The sequence below is a fragment of the Dama dama genome, chromosome 17 (assembly GCF_033118175.1).
Source record: "Dama dama isolate Ldn47 chromosome 17, ASM3311817v1, whole genome shotgun sequence".
NCBI lineage: Eukaryota > Metazoa > Chordata > Mammalia > Artiodactyla > Cervidae > Dama > Dama dama.
This window is the reverse complement of record NC_083697.1, coordinates 41,676,362-41,698,592: the sequence shown is the minus strand read 5'-3', so window position 1 is coordinate 41,698,592 and position 22,231 is coordinate 41,676,362. Positions and strand designations below refer to the sequence as shown.

General features: G+C 38.4%; 1 protein-coding gene across 9 annotated transcripts in view; it reads right to left on the bottom strand.

The window, feature by feature from the left end:
- The window catches only part of FAM13A (family with sequence similarity 13 member A), a 326,145-nt gene that overhangs the window by 142,978 nt on the left and 160,936 nt on the right, over positions 1–22,231 (bottom strand). Inside the window, exon 1 of one of the 9 annotated variants that reach the window (XM_061164409.1) lies at positions 5,056–5,182. The exons of the other annotated variants lie outside the window; for them this stretch is intronic. The gene's annotated coding sequence lies outside the window, so the exon portion shown is untranslated. Of the gene's footprint in view, positions 1–5,055; positions 5,183–22,231 lie in introns of those variants that run through there. 9 annotated transcript variants of the gene reach the window in all.

Here is a 22,231-nt window from a genome sequence, read left to right as displayed (position 1 = left end):
TTACTTTAGCAACACCTGAGTATATGTCTTTCACACTATTGCCTCCTCTGCCTGTAACTTTGACATATAATAGGTGATTAATAAATGTTTAATAAAATATTAATGTGTATAATATTATACTGTATATGCATATACTAATATATTATAATAAATGTTAAATATAGTATTTTCTTTCTGAAAACATTTTATAAACTATTTTGTTGATTATTCTCCCTTCCTAAAACACAGCCAATGAATTAGCTAGACAGATTTACTTATAAACTATTTAAGACTACAGTTTCCCCCTACAGGTTCTTTATATTTAAATGGGAAAAAGAAATATTTTCAGAAAGCAGTTACTTTTTAAAAGTAGTCCCTTTTCTGAAAACTGATCAAATGAGTTCACCAAAATACTAATCAAACATAAAATGTCTTCTGATAATGTCATGGGTGAGTTGGGGGCACGTAACCCAACCCAGCCTAGGTGTCTCCAAAAAAATGAGAGCTAACTCCCCAGGGAAAGATATGTATTTGCAGGATACCTGGTTTTAAGACTTCTCATACTGTGCAGCAACAGTTGAGATTCCTCCTCTGGAAACTTCTAGTATAATTCTTTCTTCCATGTCTGTGAACAGTAACTACTGAGCAATCTGTTCGTGTTTTTATGATAAATTCGTGATTAAAGGTATATTTTTCAGGGGAGGGAAAGCACCTCCCACATCAAAAACAGTGAAGGAATAGAATATTGCATTTAAGGCTCTTTCTGAAGGTGCTGTTTCGGTGAGCAGGGCAGCAACTTCTATCTGCACGTATTTGTCAATGTGTGTTGTGAGCATGACTGCCAAAAAATGATTAAAGGGATAAAAAAAAAATGCTCTTTGTAGTCCAAGCTTTTTTTAAACAGAGTTCTTACTATAAACAAGGAAAGCGGATGGAATTTTTTGTACTCCTTTTGCCAAACTCTGAAACTAATGAACCCTAATCCGCAAAGCCACCTGGGAATAACAAGATCTAGTCAGTGGAGTTTCTTTCCTTTTGGAAGAAGTCTCCATTATGACCCAGATCAATGCAACAAACTATAAGATGTCACTAGGTTGTTTGGTTTTAGTAAAACACCTATTCTCAATATATTATAAAACATTTTCACTGTCATAATTATTTTATTTTACATCATATTCATTTCTGGGAAGAAACTGGCTTTGAATTCTACATATTTCTTCCTGCTGCTGGCTGCATGATTTGGGGCAAGTCTACTTTCCAAAGCTGCTCTGCCTCATCTGTATAATTGAAAACCTACACCTCAAAAGACGTGATGGAAATTAAATGAGATAATTTACATTCCATTAGCGCTGAGAACAGAATAAGCACATAATAAATGAGAGAAGTGAGAGCTATTAATTTTAACAATTAACAGATATAATAAAGGACTGCAGAACTTGGGACAATATGTCACTATTACCAAATTAATCTAGTGATTTAATCTCAGACAGCATTCTTCAAATTTGACAACAATGCAATTCAATGAGTATTTATTGAACAATTACAACATGCTGGGCCTCAGGCTAAGTCCTGGCATCATTAGTGATGCTGGATGCTGTCTTAAAGAAGTGGAGTATCTAGCAGGGAGACAGACACACAGGCTCCTACCTCCAGTAATGAGCATAACTGCAGTAAGAGCTAACTGCTATGTTTACTGAATAAGAGGCATAATATTTAAGCACTGCATGTATAGTTCCCCTTTTTAAATTAAAAAAAAAAAAACCCCTATGAATTAGGTACTGTTGTTCTCATGTTATCAAGGTGAGAACTGAGATACAGAGAACTTAAACTTGCTAAGGTTTATTAGCAAGGTCACCTTGCTAATAAAGCGACAGATCTAGGATTTGAATTTCTGGCAATCTCACGAAGGAGCCAGCAATCTTAACTATTATGCCACTCTGCCTCTTATATTTTTAAATACATACAATAGTAACATATTTACTGAGCAACTTACCACCTGTAAGTTGAGATGGAATAAATCAGACCTATTTCTGCACCCTGGAGCTTGTGGTATAGTAGGAAGGACAATGCTAATCACATAACAGCATGAATATATACATATGAACTATGATAAATGTTAGAAAAAATTGTGTTAAGTAAAGTGAAGTGAAGTGAAGTGAAGGTTGCTCAGTTGTGTCCGACTCTTTGTAACCCCATGGACTATACAGTCCATGGAATTCTCCAGGCCAGAATACTGGAGTGGGTAGTCTTTCCCTTCTCCAGGGGATCTTCCCAACCCAGGGATCGAATCCAGGTCTCCCACATTGCAGGCAGATTCTTTACCAGCTGAGCCACAAGGGAAGCCCAAGAATACTGGAGTGGGTAGCCTATCCCTTCTCCAGTGGATCTTTCCGACCCATGGATCAAATCAGGCTCTCCTGCATTGCAGGTGGATTTTTTACCAACTGAACTATAAAGGATGTATATTATATGCAATATTATTTGAGAATACATACAGGGCACACAATCAGCTCTGCCTGAGGCAGATAGTGGTGAGGAGAGAAGGCCTTTCACAGAGTAATAGGAACAGGAACAAAGGTACAAAATAAGGAACCTGAAATGCCCGGGCATGGAGCACATGCAAAGTGGGGGCCAGAGCTGAGGCTGAAGGACTGTGTTGAAGCCACACTGCTAAAGGCATGTGTACTGTGCTAAAGGTTCTGACTTATTAGTCGGTACACAGTGTTGAACAAAGCATTTTATAATACTTATTCCAGCTACAGTGGTGGAAGAAAGACTTGGGTGATAAACAGTTTTGGGCCGAAACTCCTTCAGATACTAACCTTTGCTGATAATAAAATGCCCCAGATTACATTCATATCTTTTTCACATTTTAACTGTGATATTCAGTAGAGTATGTGGAATGAGTAATTTTGGGTTGCTTCCACAATGCTCATATCCCCGCTTCTCCTCTGCCAATGTCCCCAGTTTCTATTGGTGTGCCATGGGGTTCCCAAGAAGGTGACTCCTCTCCTGGCTTGGCGTGAATCATGTGACCTAGACTGAGTCAATTAGTATATTCCTATTTTCCAGCCACAGTAATTTGTGAAGGTGAACCTCAGGAATTTTCCTGGGAATGCTACGACAAAAGGTTCTCTCTCATTTCAGTGAACACAGTAATGCAAGGAGAGAATTATCTATAGGTCTCTCATGTTCCTGCATGTCTTAAACAAAAGCACTGACTGCCTTTGTTCTAAATGGTCTTTTCAAGGTGTCTGTATAATGAACAGTCTTGGGAGATTAGATAGATTTTGCATCTGGAGCAAAAGCTGGTTTCCTTAAAGCCTTTGAAGTCAGAGATAGCTTCTTCCTCTGGAGTAAAGGGCAGTCATGCTTACTGCCTGTTATAAAAGAGTTAGGTTCCTTAAATTCAGAACATCTCTCTGGTAACACAGTTGACTGCTAAGGTATCATCCCTCTGAACTTCTTCACATCACTGTGTGGGAATTGGAGTTTGGGTAACCAGCATAAAAAAATGCTGGCTATTCTCATTGGAAAAGACCCTGATGCTGGGAAAGATTAAGGGTAGGAGGGGAAGTGGGTGACAGAGGATGAGATGGTTGGATGGCATCATTGGACTCAATGGACATGAGTTTGAGCAAACTCTGGCAGAGAGTGAAAAACAAGGGAGCCTAGCATGCTGCAGTATATGGGGTCACAAAGAGTTGGACAAGACTTAGTGACTGAACAATAACAACATTGCTACTGCAGGGAATAAGAAGGTGTCCTTCATCTCAAACTTAGGAGTCTCATGTTTCCTAGTAACAACCATGAAATTGGCAGATTAACTTGAGATCTGGCAAGACACCACCTAAACCAAGTGATCAAATTCAGCACCGAATAACGAAACAGGCATTATATGTTTCTGGTACACAATGGAGAGCACACAATAAAAAGGTTACCCTCGATCTGTAAGAAGAAACAGTGAGATAAAACTAAACTATGGGACACTCCGCAATAACTGTTGGCAAACCTTTTCTGTACAGGCCCAGATAGTAAACATGTGAGGCTTTGCAGGCTATAAAGTCTCTGTTGCAGCTATGCAACTTTCTGTTGTGTGAACTGGTGTGGCTGTGTTCAACTCAACTTTATTTACAAGAACAAGTGGTGGGTCTTGACCAAAGAACTGGTTTGCCCACCTTTGTTCTGTCCCATGACAACTGTTCAAGAGTCTTTCAAAAATTTCAAAAATGCCAATATCATGAAAGAAAGAAAAAAAAAAAGGCAGGATGACTGTCCTAGATTAAAGGGATCTAATGCTACCTATGACAACAAACTCAATGCTTGATCCCTGATCAGGTGGTGGACTTTAAAGTCATTTGGGGTACCACTGAAGAAATTTGAATAATTTTTAGAATTATCCTATATTTATTTTATCAATGTTATGTTTCTTCCATGCAATAATGGAATTAAGATGTCCTTGGTTTTTATGAGATATATGTTGAAAACATGATGTCTGAAAATTATTTTCAAAAAGGAGAGAGAAAGTAGATGTGACAAAATGTTAAAAACAAAATAAGCTATCTACTAATCTGTACCCATCAACATTATGGGTCTACAGGTGAAAAACAAACCACAACTGTTAACCTAAAAGAAAACTGATGTCTCAATGGACAACACATTATGGGGATTTTCTTGAAAACCAACTTTTTGAAACTTTAAGGAATATAATTCCATTTTATTATACCAAGAATCACTTCAAAATTTCCAAATGTAGAAGCTAAGATAGATTTTGCCAGGTAAGTTAAGATGCCAACACCAAACTGATTGTCTTGTCTCCATTTCCTGATCTTGAAAAAATGATTCACAGGCAGTCTTTTAATTTTTTGCTAAGGCCTAATCAATAAACATGTTATGCTTGTATCTGCCCTGTCAAAGCCTGTATGAATGTTGAGTCAAAATATGTTTTTGTTAGTCTTAGCATTTTATGAGAGAAGCCCTCTACATTTTCTCCAAATAGCCACAACTCTACAAGACCCAGGCTAAACTCATCATGATCCCAGCCCTCAAGTAAGATCCTTTTCTTTTAGTTCTCACCTTGATGAAGACAGAAAATGTCCATTTGAAGTATCCATCTGGAAGAAAATGTCCATCTGGAAGGCATTCCTGTTTCCTTGCCTTGTACCAAGTCCTGAGGCTTTTATCTATTTACTTTCCTCCCCTACCTATTAGTCAGGCCCTTCCCAGTTCTCATTTGGACTGTCACTTCCTCATGAGTCTCCTCCTTTTTAATTCACTCTCTCTGTTGACCTGATCTTATTCCCTGACAAAAACTGTTCTATGGCTTTCTGCTTCCTATAGTCTATAATCCAAACTCTTTGACATCATATAAATTGCAGCAGACTATTTCTGCATGTCCATCTCCTGCTACTTCCCTAGACACACTATATCCTCTAAATTGCAAGGCTATAAACATGCATGCTCTCTCCTTCCCTTTGTACGTGCTGTTCCCTCTGCAACACACCCTTTTACAATACAAGTTCTATCGTGGTTACTCGGTACATACACAATTTCTCGATGACTTCAACACAGGCAGAGCAGTGTTGACATTTTAAGCAAAGAATAAATTTTTAAATTTATTACACTAGGCTTTCCTTAGTTTTCATATTATTATAGAGGGAAGATTTTGACACCTCATGTATGCACCATATTCCAAAAATATGCTAATGAATCTTAATCTTGTGCCTTTGTTCAGACCTCTCCTGAGCTCCAAACCTACATCCAGCCACGATCTATTTGGAAGCTTGTGACGCTATAGCAGAAAGCTCACAGAGCATGCAGCAGGTGTGGGGTTCAAACCGTCAGGTAGATGGTCTCCAGCCAGCTGCCTCCCCAGACCAGGGACCTGAGAGCCATCTTTGCCAACTGCCTTTCCTTCACTTCTCACACCAAATCCATCACCCAGTTCTAGTTAGGTCGTTAATAAAGACCCCAGGTAAGTCCACCTTCCTCATCTCTATCCATTCCAGGCTTCCATACATTATTGCTCCAATAACTGCAATTGCTGCCCGATTGGTTTTCCTACTTTCATTCTTGCTCTCTCCTGATTTTATTCATCACATAGGAACTAGATTTATATTTTCTAAACATAAATTTTGTTGCAGTTTTCTTTATCTAAAGCTTCTCTTGTGACTTCAGACAGTAAAGAATCTGCCTGCAATGTGGGAGGCCCAGGTTCAATCCCTGGGTCAGGATGATCCCCTGGAGTAGGAAACGGCAACCCACTCCAGCATTCTTGCTTGCAGAACTCCGTGGACAGAGGAGCCTGGCAGGCTACAGTTCATGGGGTCAGACACGACTGAGTGACTGTCACTCTCCAACGGTTTCTCATTTTGTCTTGGCAAAATGCCCCAACAGCCTACAAAACCCTTCTTCAGCCACAGGTGAGGTGCTCTCTGCTGCTCTCAGGGGACTTCAGCCTCCTCCCAAGTAGCCTCTACTCATCCTCTCTCCCTAGGTCCTTGCCACATGTTGTCACAAAGTTTAAAAATTCCTTACCCCCAACCTCCACTCCTTCCTCACCTCTTTCACTCCTATTTGGTCTCAGAAGAAATGTAACCTCCTTTAAGAGTTCTTCCCTGGATGCATCATACCTTTAAATCAGGTACCACTGTTACAGGCTGGCAGTGTATGCTATTTTCCTTCCTAGCAACTCATTTAATTTGCAACTAAATATTTGAGAGTTAGTCTCTGTTCCTCACTGGATTGAAAACTCCACTACCAAGTTTAAAATCTATGTGTTTATCTTCTAGTTCAGTGCCTGTCATAATGTAGACAATTATTATTTTGAAGAAATGAGTAAATGATGCAAGCCAAAACAATAGAGGCTAAATGTCTGGTAAGACAAAGAGAAGCAATAATCAAAATAGACATGACTCAGCGTGAAATGATCAAAAGGACTAACCTCAGAAGGTGAGCAAAATTCAGAATACATAAGCAAAATCACTGTGGGCCAAGATAAAATAGAACTACTTGCAATAATATGCATAATTCATGTATTTACATTCTCTCTGATTATGCCAATTTTCAGAACTCAAGATTAAACTGAAACTCTGGCAGTATAAATTTATGTTTCCATCCTGGGCTTGTGATCTAAAGAAAACTATTTCTGTATGCTTCTTTCTTCCCTAAGAAGAGGTAACATTCATGTCATGAAAATTTACTGTAATGATGAAAATTTAAAGGGGAAAATAGTTTGAAAAGTATAGCATTATCATACTGTAATATGAATGAAATGGGAGAATAAAAAACAACTCTGCCTAGTGTCAGACCAGCATCATTTTAAAAAATAATGTAATACAGAATTTTTCTCATGGTGATTCTGTTCTAAAATCTATTCAGTAGACCATAAGCAGATTAACCTTAATATACACTTATGTCTGATCACCTCACTTCTTTTATCACAAATGTTCACTGCTAGTATTTTTAATATACAATTAATTCTCATACTTCTTAAGAAAGACACTAAGATTGCAACTGAGAGCTAAATGGATAAGTACACTGAAATGAAAGATACCAAAAGAGGAAATGTAAACAACAGTAAGCCTGTATAGAGAAATATGGGATTCCCAGGTGGCACTAGTGGTAAAGAACCCATCTGCCAATGCAGGAGACATAAGAGACACAGGGTCGATCCCTGGGTCAAGAAGATCCACTGGAGGAGGCCATGGCAATCCACTCCAGTATCCCTGCCTGAAGAATCCCATGGACAGAGGAACCTGTCAGGCTACAGTCCACAGGGTCTCAAACAGTCATACATGACTGAAGCATGTATGCTCTGCACTTTGCATGCACACATGCAGAAATACATGGAATTTTGTTAGCAATATATGAAGTAAGCAATTTAGAACGAAGTCTTAGGTTTAGTCCTTTTGGCTCATAGACAAAAACTAAATCATAATACCTAATGCTGATGAGGATGTATGCAATTGGCACTCTCATATTTTCCAGTGACTGTGTAAATTTTTATAACTCTTTAGTAAAAATTTAACTTAGCAATAGGTTTTAAGGGCCATAAAAATATTTTTATCTTTTGAACTGGTAAATCCACTTTTAGCAATCTATCCTGAGGACATAATTCTTGCTAAGAAATAAACTTTATGCTGAACAGTGTTTAACCACACTGTATTTATAATCACCGAAAACCTGAAATACAATAATGTGAGAATGATTACCACTGTTATTATGAAATCTGTGCTAACAAAGAAAATGCTTATAAAATATACTAAGGGAAAACAGTAGAAAATAAAATTGCTTACATATTTTTCAAATCCATTCACATCTATGTAGGAAAAGAGGCAAAAATTATTTACTAAAATTCTAATAGTGATTATATTAATAGAAGTAGAAAGGCAGGAGCTAGATTTTTGCTCTTTTCCTTTATTGTCTTTTTCAATGTAATTTGCCTTTTATAATGAAATTAACAGACTCAAGAATATCATGCTGGGGGAGGAGCCAAGATGGCGGAGGAGTAGGACGGGGAGACCACTTTCTCTCCTACAAATTCATCAAAAGAATAACTGAACGCAGAGCAAACTTCGCAAAACAACTTCTGATCGCTAGCTGAGGTCATCAGGCGCCCAGAAAAGCAGCCCATTGTCTTCGAAAGGAGGTAGGACAAAATATAAAAGATAAAAAGTGAGACAAAAGAGCTAGGGACGGAGATCCGTCCCGGGAAGGGAGTCTTAGGCGGCACTGCTTGGGGTAGGGTCCGGGCCTGAGTGCCCTGAGGACAATCCGAGGGAGCTTCTGTGAGTTGCCAACTTGAACTGTGGGAGACCAAGAGAGAGAGAGTAAATTAACCGCCCGAACACACTGCCGGCCGTTCGCAGAACAAAGAGACCGAGAAAATCCAGAGAAGAGCTCGCAGGCTGCGGACCGGCCCAGCCCCGCCGGAGGCAGGAGGCAGGTGGGAGGGGAAGGTCGCGGCGAGACACAGGGCGCAGGCACCCGACCGGCGCGGGCGGGGACTGGGGCTGGGGACGCGGAGGGCAGAAGGCGCGCGCACCCGACTGGCGCCGGCGGAAACTGAGACTGGGTCCGCGGAGGGGAGGGGACGCGCCACACCTGGGGAGAGTGCGCCCACCGAGCCCCTGGCTGCCTGGACCGCTCTGACGGGGAAGGCACAGAGAGCAGGCGCAGCTTTTCGTTCCACGCTTTTGTGGAACACCTGAGGGCTGGAGCCTCGCGCAGCGCGGAGCGCGCTCCATATAGAACAGCCGGGAGCCTGAGCGGCGCAGACGGAGAGGGCAGCGTCAGCCCCTCCCGGCAGCGCCAGCCCCTCCCCGCAGCGCCAGCCCCTCCCCGCGGAGCGACGGAACTAGCTACCTGAGTAAGAGTCCACCTCCGCCCGCCTGTGTCAGGGCGGAAATGAGGCTCTGAAGAGACCGGCAAACAGAAGCCAAATAAACAAAGGGAACCGCTTCAGAAGGGACTGGTGCAACAGATTAAAATCCCTCTAGAAATCACCGACTACACCGGAAGGGGCCTGTAGATATCGAGAAGTGTAAGCTGGATCGAGGAGCTATCTGAAACTGAGCCGAACCCACACTGACCGCAACAGCTCCAGAGAAACTCCTAGATATAATTTTACTTTTTTCTCTTTTTTTTTCTTTTTTATTATTTTTTCTTTTTTCTCTTTTATTTTCCTTTAAAATCCCCTATTACTCCCCCATTACTCCTTAACATTGATTTCCATAGATTTTTACGATTTTTTTAATTAGGGAAAAAAAAAATTTTTTTTCCTTTTTTCTTTTTTCTTCTTTTTTTTGTTCCTTTTTCTCTTCTATTTTCTATTTTTCTTTTTCTCTTATTTCCTTTAAAGTCCTCTAGTACTCCTCTACTACTCCTTAATTTTCATTTTCAATACACTATAACCTTACAAAAAAAAAAAAAAAAGAAGAGAAGCCCTATTTTTAAACCGAAGATTATTCTCTCCCAATCTTGACTCTCTGTTTTCTACCTCAGAACACCTCTATTTCCTCCTTTCCCCTTCTCTTCCCAATCCAATTCTGTGAATCTTTGTAGGTGACTGGGCTACGGAGAATACTCTGGGAACAGACAGCTGCGTAGATCTGTCTCTCTCCTCTTGAGTCCCCCTTTTTCTCCTCCTGCTCATCTCTATCTCCCTCCTCCCTCTCCTCTTCTTCATGTAACTCTGTGAACCTCTCTGGGTGTCCCTAACGGGGGAGAATCTTTTAGCCATTAACCTAGAAGTTTTCTTATCAGTGCTGTATAGTTGGAGAAGTCCTGAGACTACAGGAAGAATAAAACTGAAATCCAGAGGCAGGAGACTTAAGCCCAAAACCTGAGAACACCAGAAAACTCCTGACTACATGGAACTTTGAGTAATAAGTGACCGTCCAAAAGCCTCCATACCTACACTGAAACCAACCACCACCCAAGAGGCAATAAGTTTTAGAGCAAGACATACCACGCAAAGTCTCCAGCAACGCAGGAACATAGCCCTGAACATCAACATACAGGCTGCCCAAGGTCACACCTAACACATAGACCCATCTCAAAACTCATTACTGGGCACTCCATTGCTCTCCAAAGAGAAGAAATCAAGTTCCACGTGCCAGAACACTGATGCAAGCTTCCCTAACCAGGAAACCTTGACAAGCCAATCGTCTAACCCCACCCACTGGGTAAATCCTCCACAATAAAAAGGAACCACAGACCTCCAGAATACAGAAAGCCCACTCCAGACACAGCAATCTAAACAAGATGAAAAGGCAAAGAAATACCCAACAGGTAAAGGAACATGAAAAATGCCCACCAAGTCAAACAAAAGAGGAGGAGATAGGGAATCTACCTGAAAAAGAATTTAGAATAATGATAATAAAAATGATCCAAAATCTTGAAAACAAAATGGAGTTACAGATAAATAGCCTGGAAACAAAGATTGAAAAGATACAAGAAATGTTTAATAAAGACCTAGAAGAAATAAAAAAGAGTCAATTAAAAATGAATAATGCAATGAATGAGATCAAAAACACTTTGGAGGGAACCAAGAGTAGAATAACGGAGGCAGAAGATAGGATAAGTGAGGTAGAAGATAAAATGGTGGAAATAAATGAAGGAGAGAGGAAAAAAGAAAAAAGGATCAAAAGAAATGAGGACAACCTCAGGGACCTCTGGAACAATGTGAAACGCCCCAACATTCGAATCATAGGAGTTCCAGAAGAAGAAGACAAAAAGAATGAGAAAATACTCGAGGAGATAATAGCTGAAAACTTCCCTAAAATGGGGAAGGAAATAGCCACCCAAGTCCAAAAAGCCCAGAGAGTCCCAAACAGGATAAACCCAAGGCGAAACACCCCAAGACACATATTAATCAAATTAACAAAGATCAAACACAAAGAATAAATATTAAAAGCAGCAAGGGAGAAACAACAAATAACACACAAAGGGATTCCCATAAGGATAACAGCTGATCCATCAATAGAAACCCTCCAGGCCAGAAGGGAATGGCAGGACGTACTGAAAGTAATGAAAGAGAATACCCTACAACCTAGATTGCTGTTTCCAGCAAGGATCTCATTCAGATATGAAGGAGAATTCAAAAGCTTTACAGATAAGCAAAAGCTGAGAGAATTCAGCACCACCAAACCAGCTCTTCAACAAATTCTAAAAGGATCTTCTCTAGACAGGAAATGCAGAAAGGCTGTATAAACATGAACCCAAAACAACAAAGTAAATGGCAACGGGACCACACCTATCAATAATTACCCTAAATGTAAATGGGTTGAATACTCCAACCAAAAGACAAAGATTGGCTGAATGGATACAAAAACAAGTCCCCTATATATGCTGTCTACAAGAGACCCACCTCAAAACAAGAGACACATACAGACTAAAAGTGAAGGGCTGGAAAAAAATATTTCATGCAAACGGAGACCAAAAGAAAGCAGGAGTCGCAATACTCATATCAGATAAAATAGACTTTCAAATAAAGGATGTGAAAAGAGACAAAGAAGGACACTACATAATGATCAAAGGATCAATCCAAGAAGAAGATATAACAATTATAAATATATATGCACCCAACATAGGAGCACTGCAATGTGTACAGCAAACACTAACGAGTATGAAAGAGGAAATTAATAGTAACACAATAATAGTGGGAGACTTTAATAGCCCACTCACAACTATGGATAGATCAACTAAACAGAAAATTAACAAGGAAACACAAACCTTAAATGACACAATGGACCAGCTAGACCTAATTGATATCTATAGGACATTTCACCCCAAAACAATCAACTTCACCTTTTTCTCAAGTGCACACGGAACCTTCTCCAGAAGAGATCACATCCTGGGCCATAAATCCGGTCTTGGAAAATTCAAAAAAATTGAAATCATTCCAGTCATCTTTTCTGACCACAGTGCAGTAAGATTAGATCTCAATTACAGGAAAAAAACTGTTAAAACTTCAAACATATGGAGGCTAAATAACACGCTTCTGAATAACCAAGAAATCATAGAAGAAATCAAAAAAGAAATCAAAATATGTATAGAAATGAATGAAAATGAAAACACAACAACCCAAAACCTATGGGACACTGTAAAAGCAGTGCTAAGGGGAAGGTTCATAGCATTACAGGCTTACATCAAGAAACAAGAAAAAAACCAAATAAATAACCTAACTCTACACCTAAAGCAATTAGAGAAGGAAGAAATGAAGAACCCCAGGGTTAGCAGAAGGAAAGAAATCTTAAAAATCAGGGCAGAAATAAATGCAAAAGAAACTAAAGAGACCATAGCAAAAATCAACAAAGCTAAAAGCTGTTTCTTTGAAAAAATAAACAAAATTGACAAACCATTAGCAAGACTCATTAAGAAACAAAGAGAGAAGAACCAAATTAACAAAATTAGAAATGAAAATGGAGAGATCACAACAGACAACACTGAAATACAAAGGATCATAAGAGACTACTACCAGCAGCTCTATGCCAATAAAATGGACAACTTGGAAGAAATGGACAAATTCTTAGAAAAGTATAACTTTCCAAAACTGAACCAGGAAGAAATAGAAGATCTTAACAGACCCATCACAAGCAAGGAAATCGAAACTGTAATAAAAAATCTTCCAGCAAACAAAAGCCCAGGACCAGATGGCTTCACAGCTGAATTCTACCAAAAATTTAGAGAAGAGCTAACACCTATCTTACTCAAACTCTTCCAGAAAATTGCAGATGAAGGTAAGCTTCCAAACTCATGCTATGAAGCCACCATCACCCTAATTCCAAAACCAGACAAAGATGCAACAAAAAAAGAAAACTACAGGCCAATTTCACTGATGAACATAGATGCAAAAATCCTTAACAAAATTCTAGCAAACAGAATCCAACAACATATTAAAAAAATCATACACCATGACCAAGTGGGCTTTATCCCAGGAATGCAAGGATTCTTTAATATCCGCAAATCAATCAATGTAATACACCACATTAACAAATTGAAAGATAAAAACCATATGATTATCTCAATAGATGCAGAGAAAGCCTTTGACAAAATTCAACACTCATTTATGATTAAAACTCTCCAAAAAGCAGGAATAGAAGGAACATACCTCAACATAATAAAAGCTATATATGACAAACCCACAGCAAGCATCACCCTCAATGGTGAAAAATTGAAAGCATCTCCCCTGAAATCAGGAACAAGACAAGGGTGCCCACTCTCACCACTACTATTCAACATAGTGTTGGAAGTTTTGGCCACAGCAATCAGAGCAGAAAAAGAAGTAAAAGGAATCCAGATAGGAAAAGAAGAAGTGAAACTCTCACTGTTTGCAGATGACATGATCCTCTACATAGAAAACCCTAAAGACTCTACCAGAAAATTACTAGAGCTAATCAATGAATATAGTAAAGTTGCAGGATATAAAATTAACACACAGAAATCCCTTGCATTCCTATATACTAACAATGAAAAAACAGACAGAGAAATTAAGGAAACAATACCATTCACCATTGCAACACAAAGAATAAAATACTTAGGAGTATATCTACCTAAAGAAACAAAAGACCTATACATAGAAAACTATAAAACACTGATGAAAGAAATCAAAGAGGACACAAACAGATGGAGAAACATACCGTGTTCATGGATTGGAAGAATCAATATTGTCAAAATGGCTATTCTACCCAAAGCAATCTATAGATTCAATGCAATCCCTATCAAGCTACCGATGGTATTTTTCACAGAACTAGACCAAAGAATTTCACAATTTGTATGGAAATACAAAAAACCTCGAATAGCCAAAGTAATCTTGAGAAAGAAGAATGGAACTGGAGGAATCAACCTGCCTGACTTCAGACTCTACTACAAAGCCACGGTCACCAAGACAGTATGGTACTGGCACAAAGACAGAAATATAGATCAACGGAACAGAATAGAAAGCCCAGAGATAAATCCACGAACCTATGGACACCTTATCTTTGACAAAGGAGGCAAGGATATACAATGGAAAAAAGACAACCTCTTTAACAAGTGGTGCTGGGAAAACTGGTCAACCACTTGTAAAAGAATGAAACTAGAACACTTTCTAACACCATACACAAAAATAAACTCAAAATGGATTAAAGATCTAAATGTAAGACCAGAAACTATAAAACTCCTAGAGGAGAACATAGGCAAAACACTCTCCGACATAAATCACATCAAGATCCTCTATGAACCACCTCCCAGAATATTGGAAATAAAAGCAAAACTAAACAAATGGGACCTAATGAAACTTAAAAGCTTTTGCACTACAAAGGAAACTATAAGTAAGGTGAAAAGACAGCCCTCAGATTGGGAGAAAATAATAGCAAATGAAGAAACAAAGGATTAACCTCAAAAATATACAAGCAACTCCTGAAGCTCAATTCCAGAAAAATAAATGACCCAATCAAAAAATGGGCCAAAGAACTAAACAGACATTTCTCCAAAGAAGACATACAGATGGCTAACAAACACCTGAAAAGATGCTCAACATCACTCATTATTAGAGAAATGCAAATCAAAACCACAATGAGGTACCATTACACGCCAGTCAGGATGGCTGCTATCCAAAAGTCTACAAGCAATAAATGCTGGAGAGGGTGTGGAGAAAAGGGAACCCTCTTACACTGTTGGTGGGAATGCAAACTAGTACAGCCGCTATGGAAAACAGTGTGGAGATTTCTTAAAAAACTGGAAATAGAACTGCCATATGACCCAGCAATCCCACTTCTGGGCATACACACTGAGGAAACCAGATCTGAAAGAGACACGTGCACCCCAATGTTCATCGCAGCACTGTTTATAATAGCCAGGACATGGAAGCAACCTAGATGCCCATCAGCAGATGAATGGATAAGGAAGCTGTGGTACATATACACCATGGAATATTACTCAGCTGTTAAAAAGAATTCATTTGAACCAGTTCTAATGAGATGGATGAAACTGGAGCCCCTTATACAGAGTGAAGTAAGCCAGAAAGATAAAGAACATTACAGCATACTAACACATATATATGAAATTTAGAAAGATGGTAACAATAACCCTATATGCAAAACAGAAAAAGAGACACAGAAGTACAGAACAGACTTTTGAACTCTGTGGGAGAATGTGAGGGTGGGATATTTCAAAAGAACAGCATGTATACTATCTATGGTGAAACAGATCACCAGCCCAGGTGGGATGCATGAGACAAGTGCTCCGGCCTGGTGCACTGGGAAGACCCAGAGGAATCGGGTGGAGAGGGAGGTGGGAGGGGGGATCGGGATGGGGAATACGTGTAAATCTATGGCTGATTCATATCAATGTATGACAAAACCCACTGAAATGTAAAAAAAAAGAGGAAAAAAAGAAATTAAGAAAAGAAATCTTCAATGGCTCCCTGCTATTGGTTTAATAAGGTTTAAAATTATGAGTACCATCTCCTATTCAAGGTCCTCTTCAGTCCACCTCTACTTTTACTTGAATCTTACTCCCTAATTGCATCCCTCCCTTAACAAGTTCCCTCCCAGTGAGTCCAACAGTGCTACTCATTTTAAGTTTACTTAGTTGAGTAGACATTTTTTTTCCTTTTTGAACATTTCCTGACCCACTCTCTGTGGGATGGAGATATATTTTAGGTGATGCAATGTGGAACTTTTAAGAAAAGTTCTATTCCCATAAAGAGACTGTTTATGAAACCAGTAACCTGTTTAATTTGGAAATAGAAAGCTCTATACTAGTATCACTATCACTACACCAGTAATTTTTTAAATTTTGTGAACAGTAGAGTAATTCATTTTATTTCCAATGTACCATATATATCATAATAGCAAGCAAAGTTGCTTCAATTAATCAGTTTAAAGCAGTCGAGTTATATTCCACATCTAGAATTTTGTTCTCTTATTTAATATTCATTCCATTAAAATTTTAAGAGGCAAAGCAAACAAACATTCTCTCAATATTGATTCTTCAATATAATAACTAGGTAAAGCTAATGACAGGATTATAAGAATTGAGGTAGTATTTAGTGATGATTTTAAGAAACTTCTTTAGCATTTATAGTTATTCAATGCCTATAAATTCTGGGTATGATAGGCCTTAACGAACAAGTACATTTTACATCTGCATCTGATAGTGTGAAACAGTAAATAAATATTCATCACATTGAGGAAAAAGTCCAAACTTTGTGGCCTAATATGAAACTTAACCTAGAATTTTCCACAACAATATCTTCAGTATTTGTAAAGTTGTTGGATTCCTAGGATACCCCTCTAAAGCCTATCATTACATTGAGAATTATCTTATTACACTGAGAGTTTGGTAGGACAGCCTGAGAAAGTCCTGTATCCTAAAAGTTTAGTTGACATATAGAACGGTTTTCAGAATGGCTGATGAGAATATGAAGTCATGTGCAACTGGACACCCTTACACACAAGACATGTCCCATGTGGATAACTGAGAAGAGCTGTTGTCATCATGGAGAAAATAAAGTCACTACAGAAACAGTTCATAGCTTTTCCACTTAAGGAGGACTCTAAGTTATGGGTAAAGAAGTAAAAAAAAAATAATGAAGAAAAAAGGTAACCACAAGGCCCTGCATGCTCACTCCATGTCCTAGGCAGTACATAAATTACTTAGTAAACTTTAATTCTCACAACTTCTCTGCCATAGTGGCAGATAATGCAATATACCACGGAGGACTACAGAAATGGGAGAGGCACTATGAGGGGAAAGAGTTTGATCTCTAGGCCCTTATTATCCATATAACCTTGGGAAAATTAACTAGCTTCTCTTAAGCTTCCATTTTCTCATGAATAAGGAAAGAAGAAAAATGAAGGTATTGGTAAGAACTGTTAAAGTAGTAGTAGAAGTGTTGGTCACTTAGTTGTATCCGACTCTTTTCGACCCCACCAACTGTAGCCTGCCAGTCTCCTCTGTCCATGAGATTCTCCAGGCAAGAATACTGGAGTGGATTGCCATTCCCTTCTCCAGAAGATTTTTCTGATCCAGGGATCAAACCCAGGTCTCCTGCATTGCAGGCAGATTTGTTTGCCATCTGAGCTATAGGGAAGTCCTTCATCTATAAAGAAAGAAGAAAAATGAAGATATTGGTAAGTACTGTTAAAGTTTCTCCCAAGCACATAATAGAGCTGTATTTCCTGTTTTCATTGTGGGTGGGTGATGCAATATGATTAGTTCCGGCTAAATGAGTTATGACCAGAAAAGAAGAAATTATTTTTGAGTCAAGGACAGAGGAGACTGGCCGGCTTCAGTCCATGGGGTTGCAAAGAGTCGGACACAACTAAAGCGACTTAGCATGCACGCACGCAAGGCATCTAATTGTCATTGCAAGATCCCACAGAACTCTCTTTCTTCTGGCACCACAATGGCCACATTTGAGATGGGTTACTCTGTCAGAAAAGACCCTCAAGCAACCAGAATAAACAGAGCCCACTTGTCAATCTAAATTGGACAGGCAGCATGAGCAAGAAATAAATGTAGCTTTAAGCCACTAGGATTATGGGATTGCTTTATTATTGAAGTGTATCCTAGGCAATATAGATTGATAAAGGTAATTTTTATCTTATAGTGTCATGAAGGTTTAATAAAGTAGTATCAGAAGTATTTTTCACAGTGTCTACCAAACAGTTCTCAGGTGGCGCTAGTGGTAAAGAACCTGCCTGCCAATGCAGGAGAACTAAGAGACACTGGTTCCATCCCTGGGTTGGGAAGATCCCCTGGAGGAGGAAATGGCAACCCACTCCAGTATTCTTGCCTGGAAAACCCCATGGACAGAGAAGCCTGGTGGGCTATAGTCCATGGGGTCACAAAGAGTCGGACACTACTAAAGTGACTTAGCAACAGCAAACAGTAAATACTCCAAAAGTGACATCTATATGATGATGATTATATGTTATTATCTTTTATAAACTAGATTACTGAGGTTGCAAACTCTTCTGTAATGTGCCTCAAGACACACTACTGTTGAGTGACAGAGGTGCTTCTGTAACATGCACAGCCAAAGCTCTGTTTATTTTTAAAATCATCTCACTCTCTTGTCATCAAACCTGGCCAAAACAAATCCCCAACCCTCTAATAATTATTATCTTTTTGTTCATACATATGCCTTTTTTGTTACTGTTCTAAAACCCTCTTTCTGTTACACAAAAATTTGACTTAACCTCTATTTCCTCCACAAAGTCAATTAGAATCAATTTAATAGCACAGACAGTCCATTGTACTTATTTGAAACATAATTTCATGTGATTTTATAAGACAGCTGTGTATGGCATGGGGTGTGAAGCAAGGAAACTGCATTTCCCAGAATCCCTTGACAGTAGGATTCTGGTTAATTTCTTTTAAGGAAGAATTCCCATGAGCTTTGAAGACATAGGAGAAAACAATATACTTTGAGGATTTTAACTGCCTCATGGAAATGACTGAAAGCTAACAGATTGGATGTTAATCATGTTTTTACATTTGAAGAGAGTTTACTATAAACCTAGCCTCACATCACAGCAAAAGAATCAACAAACCACCACTATTACCACAAAAAAACATCAGGTCAAACCAAAGAAGTCTTTGCTGTGCTAAGAGGTAAAACAATTCCTGAGACACCAAACTTCTACAAACAGGAGGCAAGCTATAGTTTAAGGAAGATAAAATCACTGCACTAACAGGGGAGTAATGACAAGGAGGAAATTCTAAAAGGTGAAGGCAGCTTTCAGAGAGAAAAAGGAAATGCAATTCCTCACAGAAAGTGCCTCCATGACTTCTGTGCACGTGTATATGTGTGTCCTGGAGTGAGAGTGGGACTGTTTAGTACAAACAGTACTGTTTGTACTTGGGATGGATGTGTGTGGAGGGATGGACAATTTGTCTTTTAGTTTCACAGTCTCAGAAGAAGGAGAACCATGTCTAGAGCTGATGAAGCATTGATGTGTCTCCTAGATATTTTGCAGATTGAATTGGTTGTAATGATTGGCTGGTTCTTTGGATTTTCATCCATGCAGAAGGACTGAGTGTGTTTTCTGCAGTGTAAGAGAAATGGAAAAAATGTATTTGGCAAACAGAAGGGCAGGTTGTAGCAAGAACAATGTTATGTACTCATCAAGTCTAATTCATCTTGCTTTTCCTGGGCACGCTGGAAAACTACATTTACAGACTCCTACATATGTTACTGAGTTCTGAAATGTGAGCAGAAGGGACAAGAGTTGCTTCTGTGCTAAGGCGGTTAAGTATCTATGAACTCTGCACACACTTTTTTTCTTTTTCACTCCTGATATTAGAAGCCACCTTTTAGATGACACAGTTGAAAGATGGAAGCTGCCTGAGACCTGAAGCACTGTTTGGACATTCTCTACCTATAAATCCTCCTCCAGCTGCATTGGACTGTGGCAGGAGTGAGAAATAAACTTTATAAATGAAGTCATTAATATTATGGGGCTGTTACAAAAGTTGTCACCAATGATTGTGATTGGACTGGTCATACTTATTGAACAGGACAAACCAGGGGAAATTGGAACAAAAAGGTCAGTGAGATCTTTAGGGTTAATGAGCAATCATGGCAATCAGGTTAAGATTTGGTTGTTTGCCAAATACGACAGTGAACTCAAAGGTAGATGTGAGATCAGAAAATCGGTCCGGCATAGTGATGTCTTAATCTAGTTGCTAGTATATATGTCTGGGCTCCAGTTCCTCCAGGTAAGAAACAGAGTCTTTTTAACTTTGCATCCCAGGCATACGGTGCAGAAGAGATGAGATGACATGTCCAAACTGAGCATGAGCTTCAGGCTGTTTCTCAAAGCAGAGAAGATATGCAAGAGGAGCTCATTTTGGTTATAGAAAGTCAGCGAGCAAGGATCTAGACCCAGACTTAGGAAGCTGGGTTCTTAGGACCAGTGAGACCAGGCCAGCTATGCTCTGTGTACACACCAGTGCAAGTCAAGAGACATTTCACAGAGGTCCCTCCATTCCTTGGCTTGGGGTCACAGCAGGTTATAGCATCTGGAAAGAGGCTAAGTATAGAGGTTAAATTAGCCAAGTTATTAGGTTAAGAGATTATGCAGGTACACCCAGATACACCATATTTGTATTATCTTTTAAAATGACTATTTAACTCTGTATTATTTTTTACTTGATAATGTATGTATGTGACTTAGCATGCATGCATATATATGTTTTAAAATATCATAAAACTTAGGAGAATACTATCTAAATAACTGAATCTCTATGTCATTAATTACAAAGAGATTCCAGGAATTCTTCAAATAGATTAGTGGTGATTAATGAAACTAAATAAAGAATATGCTTGCAAAAAATAAAAGATTCAGTCATAGATATAACTAGTAATAAATGAACAAAGGTATTCACTTTTCAAAATTTTACACTACTTAGCACTGAAGAGATAGGTTTGCAAAGTGATTTCCTGAGATAATGAAAGAGGCAAGAGAGAATTTTATCATCCAGCACCTATATAGGGAAGATAGAAACATACAGAACATTTCTATCTGGTGAAAAAAACATATATCTGTATGCACAAACATATGGGGACAGACAAAGCAGATGGGAAATTATTAGATGAAAAGCTCTAAAGGAACAAATCAGGAAAAGAAATAAAGCCCAGAATCTTAAATTCCAGAAATAATTGTGTTTAGTGGTTACTGAACTCTTTCCACAGGAAAATGTACTAAATTTTAGTAGATTTTTACAAGCACAAATTCTCTATAATCATACACACATACGATACTGCTTTTATATGATATAAAATTTAAAAATTGATTGACTTATTTGTTCTTAATTATTTATTAAGGGTTCACTATGTCCTGGCATTGTGAAAGTATTACCAAAATAAAAGGAAGGAAGGAAATGACATGATTCTAAAAGAACTTTCTAATGTAATAAAGACACTCGACACATCAGAAGAAGCTGTTAATAAGCAAAGCAAATATATTTAAAAGAACTGGTCATTAAGCTTCAGTATCACATCACAGAAAATGTATTTAAAATATATGTCTGTGGAGGAAAAAGTGATAAACACTAAGAAAAAAGATCTACCTTAAGAATAATAGATACAGGGTAAATAGTAACAGAGGTTGATGAATCAAGGAAACAAATACAATAAAGAATCAGCCAAACTAAAAGCTGCAGAGTCTAAGAAAACAAACAAATTTCTAGCAATCCTAATCAAAGACAAACAAGAAAATGCCCCAAGATAACAGTAAAAATGAAAAAAGACAACAGATAAAGATTTTTTAAAGACTGCAATAAAGATTTTAAAAATAAGAGGAAACATTAAAATTTTTATGCCAAATTAATTAAAATAGACTATTTTCTAGAAAACATAACATCAAAAAACTAAAAATAGAACTACTCTATGATCCAGCAATCCCACTTCTGGATATATCCCCTAAGAAAATAAAAACACTAATTTGAAAAGATACATGCACCTTAATGTTCACAGCAGCATTATTTCCAATAGCCAAGACATGGAGACAACCTAAGCGTCCATCAACAGGTGAATGGATAAAGAAGATGTGTGTGTCCACACACTCACGTACCTGTAAAGGAATACTATTCAACCATAATAAAGAATGAAATTTTGCCATTTGTAACAACATGGATGGTCCTAAAGAGTATTATGCTTAATGAAATAAGTCATACGGAGAAAGACAAATACTCTCTTATCACTTGTATGTGGAATCTAAAAAATAAAACAAATGAATAAATATAACAGAACGGA